The following is a 16,019-nucleotide window of genomic DNA, read 5'->3' as shown; positions in this document are numbered from 1 at the left end:
ATATATGGACAGGTACATAAATGGGCAGGGAGAAAATGGACACAGACCGTTAGAAAACAGATGACAGGTTAGACAGAAGATCATGATCGGTGCAGGCTTGGAGGGCCGAAGGGCCTGTTCCTGTGCTGTAGGTTTCTTTGTTCTTTGACAAGGCAACCATGGCTGACATGAGAAGGAACTGCATAAAAGCAAAAGAAAGTACACAACATGGTGAAAATTAGTGGGAAGTCAAAGGATTGGGAAACCTTTAAAAACTAGCAGATGATGACTAAAAAAACAATAAAAGAAATGAAATATGATGATAAGCTAGTAATATAAAAAAAACTGCAAGAGTATTTTTTAGAGATGGGTAAGAGTGAGGCAAGAGTGGACATTGGCCTTTGGAGTATATTTAAGACAGTGACTGATATGTTCTTGATTAGTAAGGGGATCAAAGGTTATGGGCAGAAGGCAGGTGAATGGAATTGTGAAACATATCAATGATGGCTGAATGGCAGAGCAGATTTGATGCGCTGAATTATCTAATTCCACTCCTACATCTTTTAATCTTAAGGGAACCTCATAAAGTCTTGCACTCATATCAGCAATTGCACCATTTCCTTCCACAGTTGACAAAATCTCAGCTAGGTTACCTCGAAGTTTATATTTCTCTAACAAATAGGGTACCAGCTCTTTTAGCTCATCTCAATTATTTTTTGATTGTTTAGATTACAAATCAATCACTCTGTCCTGCACTTTATCCTTTCCAAAATCTCATTATTGCACACCATTTGTGGAGACTGAACAGAGACATAACATTCCAAGTGAGACCTGACCAATGGCCAATGCAACAACAAAGCTGCATGGCTCATCTTTTTACCAATTTTCCTCTGAGCACATATGATTGTTCAGAGATGCATGTACTCAAAGGCCCAAAATCTCCACCTTTCTTAATGTGGTTCCCTGAAGGGTGTAACTGTGTTGAGTATTTGCATTTATTCAAATTAAATATCATTTCAAATCATGTAATACCAGCGACAAGGCTCTTCTCACAAAACAGCAGGATGCTTCTAAAGGCCGAATAGCCTTAGGGTTAATTTATTAGCTTCAACAGTGGGTTGGTTAACCAACTGAAAGCAGGGACTTGGGATAAATGGGTACTTTACCACAAATAAATGCAAATGCAAAAGCAAAAGCTGGCAATTTTTTTTCTGGTTGGCAAGACATAAATAGTGGGGTGCCACAGGGTTCAGTCCTGAGGCCCCAGAATATAATCTATATTAGTAATTTAGATTCAGGGACAGAGGTACAATAACCATAATTGCAGGTGACAAATTGGATATGGATCAGTTAGGTGAATGGCCAAAATTTGACTGAGAAAGTGTAATGCAGAAAAGTATGTGGTTATCGATTTTGGTCACAGGAATAGCAAGGCAACCTTTTGTCTAAATGGAGAAAAACTTCAGAGTGCTTCATTGCAGAGAGATTTGGGCACCCTCATGCACGCATCACAGAAAGCTAGAATGCAGGTACAGCACACAATAAAGAAAGCAAAACGAATTCTGGTATTTATTGCTTAAGGAATAGGGTGTAAAGGTGTTGCTACAAATATACCAAATATTAGTGAGATCACTCCTGGAATATTGCAAATAATTTTTCTTCATTTTCAGTTGTGGGACGCAGTCAGCACAGGCTGGCTGGTATTATTGCTTGTCCCTAGTTGCTCTGTGGCTGTTGCTGGCCTGCCTTCTTAGACTGCTGCAGTCTGTGCGCTGTAGGTAAATCCACAATGCCATTAGGGAGGGAATTCCAGAGCTTTGATCCAGTGTCAGTGAAGGAACAGTGATGTACTTCTAAGTCAGGATGGTGAGTAGCTTGGAGGAGAACTTGCCGGTGGTGTTCTCATATATTTGCTGCCCTTATCCTTCTAGACTGAAGTGGTCATGGGATTGGAATGTGTAGTCTAAGAATGTGAATGAACTTCCTAATGAAGTGATGGGTACAGATACAATTAAAATGCTTAAAAGACATTTGGGTAGATACGTGAATAGGAAAGGTTTGGAGGAATATGGGCCAGGAGCAGGCAGGTGGGATTAGTTTAGTTTGGGATTATGTTTGGCATAGTCTGGTTGGACCGAGGGGTCTGTTTCCATGCTGTATGACTCTATAACATGAACAACTGCAATGAAGCATCATTGGTGGAGGGAGTGGATGCTTGTGAATGTCAACTAATCAAGCAAGCTGCATTGTCCTGGATGGCATCAATCATTTTGAGTGTTATTTGAACTGAACTCTCCAAGCATTGGTGAGTATTCCATCACACTCCTGATGTGTACCTTGTACGTGGTGGACAGGCATTGGGGAGTCAGGAGGTAAGTTATGCACCACAACATTTGTAGCCTCCTACTTGCACTTGTAGCCATGGTGTTTACATGGTGAGTCCAGTTGAGTTTCTGGTTAATGGTAACGGTTAAGATATTGATTGTGGGGGAATTCAGTGATGGCAATGCCACTGAATGTCAAGGGGGCAGTGGTTAGACTGTCTCTTATCAGAGATGGTCGTTGCCTGGCATTTGTGTGGTATGAATGTTCCCTGCCACTTGTCAGCCCAAGTTTGGATACTATCTGGATCTTGTTGCATTTGAGCAGGAACTGCTTCAGTATGTCAGGAGTCACAAATGGTGCTGAACATTGTGTAACCATTGGTGAACATCCCCACCTTTCACTTATGAGAGAGGGAAGGTCACTGATGAAGTAACTGAAAATGGTTGGGTCTAGGATACGACTCTGAGGAACTTCTTTAGAGATGCCCTGGAGCTGAGATGACTGACCTCCAACACCCACAACCATCTTCATATGTGTTAAGTATGATTCCAATCAATGGACAGTTGATATCTGTTGATTCTGCTTTTGCTCGGGCTCCCATACTACACTCATTAAAATGAGGTCCGATGTCAAGGACTGTAATTCTCACATTATGTAGGAGTGGCCAGTACCTGTTCATTCAAAGTGACCCATACTGGTTTATACCAAAGTGGCCCAATATTTGACCAAGACAAAATGGTTGATGAGGACTAAACAAAATGGGACAGAATCTGCTCTAACATTTAAAGTGAAACATAATAGTAACTTGGAACAGAGCTACCCAAGGTCACACAAAGACACTGCAACCCATCATCCGAGACAGTTTTGATATGACAATGCCCAAGAACAGACGAATGACTGTAGTCTCATTAGCAAAAGGATGTTGTCCCACTAAAGACATAGCACCAGGCGTGTAAATCTTAGCTCGTGAGCCCATCAGATTGACTTCCTAAAAAACTGTAAAAAAAAGGCAGATAAAGATATTTACTAGTAATTAGCATCTTACCTACAGAATTAAGAAACCACCTCTACTTTAAAGAATTATTCAGATAATCACAGAAGTAGGTTTCAACATATAACAAGAACATAATACAAGCAGCAGGAGGAAAAGCACTTAAATGCAAAGGTGAGGGTTAATTGGCTTTGGGACATGCCTTATCTTTCACCCTGAACAAGACAGCTTAGTCCAACTCATTAGCTACAAAATGCGAGCAGTAAAAGTAGCTATACAAAACTTTAATTCCAGTTTTAGTTAGAAAGTGTAATCAGATAGCAATTAGTTAAAACTAACTGTCTTTTGTTTATATATTTTTGGGACAGTGGAAAATGTTAAAAGGAATGATAAAATTTAATAAGGGGGCACTCATAATACCACAAACAACAGAATTCAAACAGCACTCAGAAATAAAGTCTAGGACAGACTAGAAGGGGTATAATTATTAAGTTCTGGGACGCAAATTAATAGGAGCATGGAAAGATCCAAAAGTCCAGCGATTAGAATGACAAATAAACCCCATGAGATCACAAGAACCTGGGGCTGTCGCTAGGAATGCCCTTCGTTAATTAGGCGTCCCACGGAATTGGATGTTTGGATTAAGGGGAAGGACAGTGACTACATTATATTTGATTACTGTAACACAGTGTATAAAAATGCTGTACTTCTTTGTAAAATCTGAGTGCGTCATTGATCTCCCTTCTGATTCGGAGAATATTCTTTGACTCTCCCCCGCAACAACCGGCTTCTGCTCGAATAAACATCTTCCAAATCGGTCGAATCCTGCCTGCTTCCCGAGTTTTTGTCCCTGGTTGGGGAATACTCTCCAACACGTTACTTCTAAAATTCAGCTCTTTTGTCCATGTTTGAACCAAGGCCATAATGAGGTCAGGAGTTGAGGGGCCCTGGTGAGCAGTTTATTGATGAGCAAGAGCTGCTTGATAGCGCTGTTGATGACACCTTCCATCACTTTACTAATGATTGAGAGTAAACGGATGGGGCAATAATGGGCCAGGTTGCATTTGTCTTCCTTCTTGTGTACAGGCCAATTTTCCACATTGTCAGGTGGAAGCCAGTGTTATAGCTACAATGCAAAGTCTGGCTTGGGGAGCAGCAAATTCTGGAGAAGTCTTCAATACTCTTGCCAGAATGTTGTCAGGGCACACAGCCTTTGCAGTATCCAATGCCTCCATCCACTTCTCGATACCATGTGGAGTGAATTACACTAGCTGACGACTGGTATCTGTGATTTTGACCTTTTACTTGAGGAGGGATGTTGTATTGGAGGCAGCTGACAGGAGGTCCACTCCATTATTTCCAGAGATCAGATGAAGAGAGAATGACCAGTTTAGGCGTATGCTCTGTGGAGTTTAGAAGAACAAAAGGAGATGAAATTGAAATATGTAAGATGCTAAAAGGAATTGACAAAGTAAACACAGACAGGATGTTTCCTAATGTGGAGCAGACTAGATGAGGTGAAATTACTTCTTTGAAAGAGTCATGAATCTGTGGAATTCGCTACTCCAGATTGTGGTGGGACATTGAGTGAATTTAAGGAGGAGATAAACAGATTTTTAATTACCAACTCGTTGGAAAGGTCATGAGGAGCAGGCAGGAAAATGAATTAAAGCTGGGATGAGAACAACCATGACTGTATCAAATTGCAGAGGGACTGAAATGGCCTACATATGCTAAACAAAAACCAAAAGAACTGCAGATGCGTAAATTGTTCTGAAGAAAGGTCACTCGACCCAAAATATTAACTCTGATTTCTCTCCACAGATGCTGCCAGACCTGCTGAGCTTTTCAGCAATTTCTCTTTTTGTTTGGGCTTACTCATGCACTTGTTCCTTTGTTCTTATATAAAGTCACTGAGCATCATCTATGATCTTAACATCATCAAATTTGATGTCCAAGCCCAGGTACGAAATCTGGATCATTCAAAAAGATAGTAAAACACAGCAGTGCCAAATCTGACATTTGTGAGATACCAATGATCATCAGTTTTCAAACACATCTCAGTCTATCTATAGCTAATCTTGACCTGGGTCCTTCCAGTCAGTTCTCAATCCAGAGAAATATCTCCATAGTAACAGAACACGGAAAACTGGATCATGAATAGGCCAATCAGCCCTTTGAGCTTACTCTCTCATTCAATATGATCATGGCTGATCATCCAACTCAGCACCCTCTTCCCACTTTCACCCCTGCCCAATGAACTACATCTAATTCCTTCTCAAACACATTCAATGTTTTGGCCTCAACCACTTCGTGCGTCAGAAAATTTCACAGGGTCACCACTCTCTGGGTAAAGAAATTGCTCCTCATCTCAGTCCTAAATGGCCAAGCCTGTATCCTCATACTGTGACCCCTCATTCTGGACTTTCTGGGAACATCCTTCCTGCATTTATCCTGTCCCACCCTGATAAAATTTTATGTAAGTTTTTTTAATGAAATCCCCCTCATTCTTCTAAACTCCAGCGAATGTAGCCCCACAGATCCAGTCTACCTTTATACATCAGTCCTGCCATCCCAGGAATCAGTCTGATAGTACAGAGATTAACATTGTCAAATACTTTTTAGGTGTTTACTGGGTTTCCCTTATCCACTTAGTCAGAGAGGCGAAGAATATACCAGCAATAAGATAGTAAACAAATGCTAGATGTACCCACCTCTCACATGGCCATCTGAACTGTGGGTGCAGTTCTTCATTCTAGTCCATACTGCAACTGAAGCTGGAGGTGTGCATTTTCTCTCTGTCCACAAGTCACAGCATAATGTAAATGTTTTACCTTGTTGCCAATATAGCCAATCACATGCTTTATCTACATTAGGCTCATTATTAAGAGATCCATCAATCAGATTTCTTTAATAAAAAAGAAAATCAGTGACTTACTGTGCTTCTAGAAGTTCATGGCAACAATGCAAAACTGATTAACACCCAGTTGTCAATATTGAAAGCGTAGATATTTATCCTAATAAGCAATCCTAAATCCTTCCCATCGCGCATGGGTGCGCGCGCGCGCACACACACGAAAGAACTTTCACTGCACAGGCCAATTTTGGAAAAAAAAAGCATGTTCATCACTAATTCTTAGTTATATAGAATGCAGAACAGTAGAGCACAGGAATGGACCCTTCAGCCCATGATATTGTGCCAAACATGATGCGAATTTAAACTAACACTTGATCCATATCCCTCCATCCCTTGCAAATTCATCTGCTTATCTAAAAGTCCCTTAAACACCTCCATCATATTGCCAGGAGCAGTGGTGGAGGCAGATATGTTTCAAACTCCTTCCACCGTCTGTGTATAAAAAAAACTTGTTCCTCACATCTCCTTTGAACTTTCTCCCCTTCACCTATTTGCCCCCTAAATTAGACATTTCAACTCTGGGAAAAAGGTTCTGTCAACCCTATCTATGTATCTCATAATTTTATGGACTTGTATCACGTTTCCCCACAGTTTCTGCCACTCAAGAGACAACAACACAAGTTTTTCTAGCCTTTCCTTATAGATCATACCCTCTAATTCAGGCAGCAGTTCTTGAAAGAAAAAAAAAGAGGATAAGGTACATTTGAGATGGCTTTCAGTCAGCGCCTTCGCACATCTAGCCAGGTTTCATTCAACACAGGCAGTTGTCAAGGGTATCTTTAAATGCAGTTCACTCATGAAACATTGAGAATAACTCTTTCAGAGAAATGTGGCACATGCTAAGTGCTTAATCCAGTAAACTGGAAACGTGACTTGTGGTAAATCCAGCAGTTCCACAGGTTCAGAGACAACAAGGTGTAGAGCTGGATGAACACAGCAGGCCAAGCAGCAGAGGAGCAGAAAGGCTGATGTTTTGGGCCTAGACCCCTCTTTTTCAGCTCAAACCATGCAATTTGTAATAAGTGGGTTTTTGTTTTGTCTACCTTTCTAGGTCCTGGTTATAAAAAAAAGTTGAGATTTGAGTTGGAAAAGACCAATCATCAGATTCTTGGGATCAGGGCTATAGTTGTCGTCGTGTTTGTCTGGACTCCATAGTTCTCAGCCATATATCATAAGCCATGGCTGCAAAGGATGTTTTGTAACCTTCAGGGCTCCTTGTTGGATGAATTATTTAATCCAAGATATATCAATCTCTCACTCCAATTACCTCAGAATGCCTTAGCAGGCACTTCAATACCTAACCGAACCTGCATTGCTGGAAAGGCTAGCATTTTTTCCCCATCCCTAACTGTTCCGCTAAACCATTTCACCCACATTGTGAGGCCTAGAGGCACATGTAGGCCAGGCCAGGCGAGGAATGTAGGTTTTCTTCCTTAAAGGATGTTAGTGACCCAGATGGGTTTTACAACAATTGACAATGGTTTCATGGTCATTAGCCTAGCTTTTAATGCCATAGGTTTTTATTAAATTCAAAATTCTGGACTACCAGTCCATTATCTGTACATTCAGACCACAATCAAAAGAAGAGGGGACAAACCAAACTGGAGGGGAAAGAAAGCAGGTTAAGAAGATGAGGGGCAGGGATGCCAGGCTGTGCCAGCCTAGGCATTCTGTAAGCAACTTTTATGGAGAAACACACTGAGCCTGATGACCATCTTGTTTGGTTGCATTTGGCCCTGGATGACTAGGGGCTTGTCCTTGCTGATTCCCATCCACACCTTGAGCTCCCAAGTGCCACATCACAGCCCTGTGACTTCCCTTAAGCAGCAGGAAGATCAACCCCCTTCACAAATTTCAAGATGTTGACCTTCCTGGGCCGGTTCTGACTGTGACCAGCAGCTTTTGGTCAAGTGCAAAATGGAGGATCTTCTGAGCTTTGCCTCAATGACAGGCAGCGATTGTGTCTTCACAGCATTGCCGCAATGTTGAAAACATCAGCTCTGTTATCAAACCGACAATCATAGATTTCTGTGTCTTCCCCCCACCAAGTCAAACCAAATGTTACATCCTCTGATCAAAGCTGTCAAAATGCTCTGACCTCATTTGCTTTCATAAACACACAGAAGGCAATGATTAACGGACTTTTACATAACCTGCTCTCGATAATAAAAGGTTAAAACAATTATCTCAATCTTACTCAAGACCCATCCACATTCTGCCATCTTGCATGAAACTAGACGCGACTGTTATTTTCCCAGCAGCAACTTCACACTTTAAGAGCTTGTCCTGATGTATAGGCTCTGCTCCCCACCCCAACTCCCACCCACGAACCCCACATCCCTATCACCACTCTCCATCCCAAATCTGGACATCTCTATTGCGCACCTGACCCTCACCTGCCACAGGCACTATACCGACTCCGCTCAACTTTGACAACACTTGTCGCTTAACACCTGACTACTGTAATGCATATCCTCCCATTTCCACCATCAACATAAACTCTACCCCACCAATCCCACCTCCTGTCCCCAACCCACAGACGTCCCGGACCACTCCTGCTGAAATGCCTTGTGATCTGATATTCCCAGATGCTCTATCTCAGGATTCCACTCCACGATCCCCATCCCAAGATTCCAACTATCGTGGAAGCTGCCCTCACCCCATCCTATCCAAGGCTGCAACCACCCCACCCCCTCCTGTTTTGGCTTTCTCTAGTCTTCAAAGCTCCCAATCCCTGGAATCCCCTACCATCCCCACACTTGCCTGCCACCCCCTTTTTCCTGTTTCCCCCCAGCACCTGGGCCTGTGCTTCCATGCTAAATTTCCCACAAAGACGCCTACCCCAGACCGTACCCTCACATCTCCAGACACGCCCATCTCCATCCATTCACTAGGGACTGAGGTAAGATTTAAAATTCGGGCATTCCCTGGCCAGACTGAACAGTGTGTATGCTTACTGTCTGGGAGTTGTGTCTGCGGCAGTCAGGGCTAGTCCACATATGCTCTATTGTTACGTGTTCTGTCTGAGGAAATTTTCAAGTATATGTACAAATTAGCATTAGGAGCAGACCACCCAGCCCCTTGAGCCTCCTCCATCATCCAATAAAGTTGTTCTGATTACCTTGCATTCCCCATGGTAACCTTTCAGGAGTCTACCTGTCTCTACCTTAAAAATATTTTAAGACTCTACATCCAGTACCTTTTAAAGAAATACAGTTCGAAAGAACTCTCAACCCTCTGGGAGAAACTATTTTTCCCTCATCTCTCTCCTTGATAGACTAGGCTTCATTTTTATGCAGTTACCATTATCGCACTCACCAAATCCCCCTTCTGCCTAATTTCTGAATGGAGTTTCAATACAAAAGGATGGCAAACTCGGGGTCCTAATGAAAGTGTGTGCGAACTCAACGTAAGATGTCTATATTTATAGCCACTGACGCTAGGGTTTAGGGACAGAGATGGTATTGAAGTGAGACATTGTGCTCTCACTCGTATAAGTGCACGTCTGTTGAATTAGATTTATTTATTGTCATGTATTTTGTTACAAATTGTCGTATTGTGGCACCAATCCCTGGTGCCATCTTAAAGCACAGAAAAATAAACCAAAACAAGGTACTAGAAAGGCAGAAGAATAAAGAAAAAGCGTCCTGCTTTTACGTGCTTCGTCTTAGGCTATGGGCCTGGCGGGCAGGCATCAGTCCCCTTCACCCCGCCACCGCCACTAGAATAAAAGTCACCACTCTTTGAGCTCCACCTCACCTCTACGACTGTCCTCGCCAGACGCCACCGACGCTGGGTACCGTTCCGGCCCGAAATCGACTTCACCGCCCCCGAGTCCGCTTCGAGCCCACTTCGTGGATGCCGTAGGGTCTCCATGCTGGGCCCATAGCCGCCTCCGCCATGGCAAGCCGTGAATCGGCGCTAGGACCACTGCGTCGATGCGCCAAACTCTCTCTGACGCCACCGCCACGAGGCCTACCAACCGCCGACGCCGTCACCGTGGACCCCCTCGAGCCCTTCAACAAGAGATAAACAAAATAAATAGAGAGAAAAAAAAACTGCAGGTTGGCGGGGGTTGTCGAAAACTTTGTGATCATTGCCAGGCACTGATATCATCATTTTAGGTTTTGACTGCTACCTTCTCTACGACAGCTAGGCACAGGGAATAAATGCTGGCCTACACAGCGACGCCCACAACCGGTCAGTTTCAAAGCTTAGCTTTGAGAAAAGTCGGGGAAATGCTGCAAAGTTGATAAGGACGTTACTGCAGCGAGCGGGCAAGCCAGGAAAGTACTTGAACCATTGTTGTAGCCTTAAAGGAGCCACTGTCATCAGGGCAAAGTTTAATATCCCAACCTGAAGTGAGAAAAGCAGCAAAACAAATACAAAGCAAGACGGAAAATCCGAAAACAGGCAGCAATCCTGAGGTTTCTTAGTTTCTCTCTCGACAAATGCTGCCTAGCCTGCTGAGTATTCCAAGGTCTTTGTGATCCAAAACACTTAATTGCTGTGTGGCATGGTAGTTCAGTGGTTAGCACCAGGCACCTGGAATTGATTATAGCCTCGCGTGATTGTGCATAGTTTCCCCCGTGTCTGTATGGGTTACCTCCCGCTGTCCAAACATGAAAAGGTGAGGTGGATTGATCATGCTGAATTGCTCAGTAGTGCCCGGGAATATTCATACTAGGTAAATGAGCGATGGTAAATGTGGGGCTTATGGGCTTGAGTGTGGTTGGGATGCTGTTTGGAGGTTCGGTGCAGACTTGATGAGCCGAATGGTCGCTTTCCAAACTCTAGGGATTCTATCACATTGCTCTTTCTGGGATCTTGCTGTGTGTAAAATGGCTGCTGTGTTTCACACATAACATTCAAAAGAATTCAGTGGCACATTAAGGTACTTTGAGGTTTTGAAAAGTGTGAGAGTAAATGAAAGAGAAGATTAGAGGATGAGACCTTTGAATAGCCTCTCATTGCAGAGAGTGTTAAATTGATAAAGCCACAATTTTGCATATTTGCAATTGCAACTGGAGGTAAGGTAAGTCCCTGGTGCATGTCCTCTGGGAGGATCTGTAATTTACATGTATCTTCATCAAACATAAACTCCTCAGCAGCTCCTGGTGACGTTACCCGACGACCGCCGGATATTCTTGCAGAAACCCAGTATGTCCTTTAATCCTGGAAGAAGTTCAGTAATTGTCCCAGAATTTACAGGCAATCAGGAGGAGGGTTATTAAAGTGACCTGGTAGCATGGCACAGCAATCAGCAGCTAAGTTGTGACTGAAACTCTTGTGGGCCAATTGGCCAGGTACCCTCGGCAGGGCAGATGTGGATTCCCTGTGGTGGGTAGGGAGGGGGTCAATGGGAGGAGCGTGCTATCAAAGCTTGGAGCCTCTCCAGCAATAAGCCCAGTGTTGTCCCCATCCACTGGGGTAAGGGGGTGCGTTGCTCCCCTTTGATCCTTGAGTCAACATGGATCTTCTCCCAGTTAACAGGATAAGTAATCATGGGCATCAGCCAAGGGGCCAACTCAACTGCCAGCCTTGGCAGAGACATTCCTGTCAGCAACAAATGCAGGAAAGGCTCCAATAGATTACATAAGGCCCTTGTCACACGTCTGTACCGACTCGAAGGGACAACGTCAAGGACTCATTGAGCTGGTATACATTTGATTGTTACTTGCAATGATATGATGTGAATGCCTTCAGAATCCCTAAGATGTATTTATAATCCATCGTGCTAGAATCCTTCTGTTGATCCAGGGAAGGAAATGCAAGTGAGAGAGCAGTCCTTTGGCAATGCTCAACCAGGCCAACAGAGGATTACGCAGGATGGATCTTTGTGGGCCAACTTAGCTACCTCACCAAAGCCAGCAGACGTTGCTGAGATCTTGCAGACCACGTTGAGGAAGGAGACTGGAAAGCTGGTGTGATGTAGGGGGAAAAATTACCCATATCAATGGGGCATCTCCCCAGTTACTGGCCAACTCCTCCACTACCCAGCCATCCCATCATCAGCTGTTGAATGCTCTTGTCAGCCTCCCAGCCCTAGACACTCACTCCACACAAAGGTAGGAGAGCATCATCTGCTCTGCCAGACTTAGTCAAGTGTCACATAGCTCAGGGATGACCTCCAGTAGGTCCTTCCATTCAGCTGAGTGACCCTTCTCTGAACAGTTTCCAATCAATCACAAACCTTCCTCAGTAAGGATTCCAAAACTGTGCTCAGTACCTAGATCATGTCTCACCAAGCACTGTGCAGCAAGGCTTCCGTCCTTTTATGCTGCATCCGCCATCTCCCTTACAATAAAGACCAACATTCCATTTGCCTTCCTCTTCACTCAGTGTACCTGCAAGCCCGGTTTATGTGATTCACATCCAGAGACACCCAGATTCCTCTGGATCAGAGTTCTGCAGTCTTGTTCCATTTAAATGGAAGTGCTTCCATAATGGCATTGTGGGTCAACCCACAGCACGTGGATTACAGTGGTTCAAGAAGGCAACTCAGAACCACCTTGTCAAGGGCAATTAGGGACTTAGCAATAAACGCTAGACCAGCCAGCAGCACCCATGTCGCATGGCTGAATAAAAAAATGAAATTTTTTGTAGTATACTTTCCTACGTATATGGCTTTGTTTCATTTTTATTTCTTTCTCTTTGTGAAATAAACTTAATGTTCTGTCGTTGCCTTGTCTGAGTAACTAATCACCACGGTAACCAACTGCAAGCATTAGACGTGATCTATGAAGCCAGCGTTCATATTGGATTGGACTGGTTCTGTAGTATTATCAGGTGGGATCACACCACATTCTGTCAGTGTTCATGGGTGCTAGTCTTTTCCTTTTTATGTTGTTTGTTACCATCCAGCTAGGAGAAGTAAATGGGTTCCATTTCTTGTCCCACTCTTGCGCTGATCAACAACAAAGTTTAAATTAGAAAGGGAAGTGACATTGCCAGTTATGTAGATATTTGATGGTAGGCAGTTCAGTATTAAAAACGAGTCAGCAAGGCTCCTTAACAAGTAAAGAAATAGTTAATTGCAAATAATATTTACTCAAGCTGGCCTGTGAAATCAATGAATAAAGATTTAAATTATGTAAACTTGTTATACCTTTCTTGAAAAATAACACGCACACAAGCAACCTCCAAGCATAGAAAAAAAATACAAATCTGCAGTGTTAACTCAAAAGTGTCTCAGCTAAGTAGCTTACATTTTGAAAAAACACATTGTCACAGATTGTTTTAACTGTTGCTCTGCAGCCAAAATCGTTTTGCCCAAAGACATTTAACTTTTAAATCTGTTTTAAATAAAAACAACCTTTCTGTTGAGTATACTCGATGATCGAACTTCCATAACCTTCTGTGTTTCCTCATCTCAGTTCTAAATGGTCTACCTTGAGTCCATGACTATTCCTCCTGGTTCTAGACTACCCAACCAGGGGAAATATTCTCCTTGCATCTAGTCTGTCTGGCCCTGTCGGAATTTTGTATGTTTTTATCATATCTCCCTCATCCTTCTAAACTCAAGTGAAAACAGGCCTAGTTGAACCAATCTCTCGTCAGAGGGAAGTCCTGCCATCCCTGGTATCAGCCCAGTGAATCTCCACTGCAACTTCCTCTGTGACAAGTATATAAGATTTCTTAGATAGTGAGACCAACACTGAACACAATAGTCCCGGTGTGGTCTTACTAAGGCACTGCATAACTGCAGTAAAACGTCCCTATTTCTGAGCTAAAATCCTCTAGCAATTAAAATATACCATTTGCTTTCCTAATTAATTGCTGCACTTGCCTGTCTAGTTTCATTAACTGGTGTATAAGGACATCCAGATCCCTTTGAACATCCACATTTCTGAACATATCGCTTCTTAAATATTCCTCTGCCTTTCTTTTTTCTCACTGAACAATGTAACTTTATATTTAGCCATGTTGTACTGCATCTATCACATTTTTGCCCACTCACTCGACTTGCCCAAAATCACCTTGAAGTCTGCTCACAATGCACAGTCGTATCTAGCTTTTATGTGTCATCAGCAAACTTGGAAATGTTGCATTTGGCACTTGCATTCAGTTCATAGAATTATAGCTATACACACAGAAACAGATCCTTTGGTCCAACTTGTCCCTACAGATCAGATACCCTGAACTGATCTTGTCCCATTTGCCAGTATTTGGCTCTTATCTCTCTAAACCCTTCCTATTCATACACCAATGCAGATGCCTTTTAAATGTTGTAATTGTACCAACCTCCAACACTTCCTCTGGCAGTTCATCCCGTACATGCACCATCCTCTGTGCCTTTTAAATCTTTCCCCTCTCACCTTGAACCTATGCCCTCTAGTTTTTGACTCCCCTACCCTAGAGAAAAGACCTTGGCTTTTCACCCTATCAATGCACGTCGATTTTATAGCACAGTCTCCATCCCTCAGCTTCAATCTCTGCAGGGAAAATTGTCCTAGCCAGTTCAGCCTCTGCCAATAGCTCAAACCCTTCACTCCTGGCAACATCCTTTGTAAATCTTTTCTAAACCCTTTCAAGTTTAATAACATCTTTCCTAGCAGCACATTGAAACACATCGTGAATAGCTGGGGCTGAAGCACCGTTTGTTGCAGTATCACATTAGTCACTGTCTGCCACTCGGAAAAACAGTTTATCTCAGCCTCTGTTTCCTGTCTGTCAAATAGTTCTCAATTCATGCTAATATATTATCCGCTATCCCATGTGCTTTAATTTTGCCAACGAACATCTTACGTGGGAGGTTACCAAGACCCTTCTGAAAATCCAAATACATTACATCCACTGGTTCTCCCTTATCAATTCTATAAATCAAATTCTGTTAAAAAAAACTCCAGTAGATTTGTTTTAAGCATGATTTTCCTTTTATAAACCTATGCTGGCTTTGTCCATTCCTGTTAATGCTTTCAAAATATTCTGTTATACACTTTTTATATTAGACTCTAGCATTTTCCCACTACTGATGAGAAACTAAGATAACAAAGTGTGAAGCTGGATGAACACAGCAGGCCAAGCAGCATCTTAGGAGCACAAAAGCTGATGTTTCGGGCCTAGACCCTTCATCAGGTCTGATGAAGGGTCTAGGCCCAAAACGTCAGCTTCTGTGCTCCTAAGATGCTGCTTGGCCTGCTGTGTTCATCCAGCTTCACACTTTGTCATCTTGGATTCTCCAGCATCTGCAGTTCCCATTATCACTGATGAGAGACTAACTGGTTTGTAGCTTTTTTATTTTGCCTGTCATTCCTGTTTTAAACAGTTCCTCCAATCTGTAGGAGCTGTCCTGAATCTATAGCATTTTGGAAGATAATCATTAATGTATGCACTATTTCTTGGCCATTTCATTTTGTAAGCTGGCATGTGGTTTATCAGACCCTGGGGATTTTTCATCCTTTAACCTCACTAATTTCATCAGCAATATGTTTTTACTAATGTGCCGATTTTCTACAATTCCTCCCTCTCATGAGACTTTAGGTTCCTTAATAATTCTGGTAAACAACATGTTCTGTTTGTCTTGTGAAGAAACAACCAAAATGTGTGTTCAATTCATCTGCTATTTTGTTGCTTCTCATTATAATTTCCTCAATTTCTAACTGTAAAGCACCTTCATTTGTCATAGAGTCAGAATGTTTCTAAAATAGCTGTATGTGTAGCCAATGCCTTTGCATTGCTGATAGCATCATAGAGATTGCCAGCACAGAAAAACTACCTTCAGTATCCATCCTGGTCAAAAACAGCCACCTAACTATTCTAACACCATTTTCCAGCACTCTCCCATTGTCTTGCATGCCTTGGCAT

General features: G+C 42.8%; 1 long non-coding RNA gene across 2 annotated transcripts; it reads right to left on the bottom strand.

The window, feature by feature from the left end:
* Window positions 1-1,598: 1,598 nt before the first annotated feature.
* Window positions 1,599-10,222, bottom strand: LOC125454417 (uncharacterized). 2 transcript variants are annotated; one of them, XR_007247987.2, is made up of 4 exons: window positions 9,972-10,222; window positions 6,010-6,093; window positions 4,003-4,698; window positions 1,599-3,300 (listed from the first exon to the last, which is right to left on the bottom strand). It is a non-coding gene; the product is annotated as an uncharacterized LOC125454417 (long non-coding RNA). The 2 variants fall into 2 exon arrangements; XR_007247986.2 differs by lacking the exon at window positions 1,599-3,300 and having other exon boundaries at window positions 3,476-4,698.
* Window positions 10,223-16,019: the final 5,797 nt, after the last annotated feature.

The sequence above is a fragment of the Stegostoma tigrinum genome, chromosome 7 (genome assembly GCF_030684315.1).
Source record: "Stegostoma tigrinum isolate sSteTig4 chromosome 7, sSteTig4.hap1, whole genome shotgun sequence".
NCBI lineage: Eukaryota > Metazoa > Chordata > Chondrichthyes > Orectolobiformes > Stegostomatidae > Stegostoma > Stegostoma tigrinum.
The sequence above is the reverse complement of the archived record's forward strand: the minus strand, read 5'-3'. Positions and strand labels throughout refer to the sequence as shown.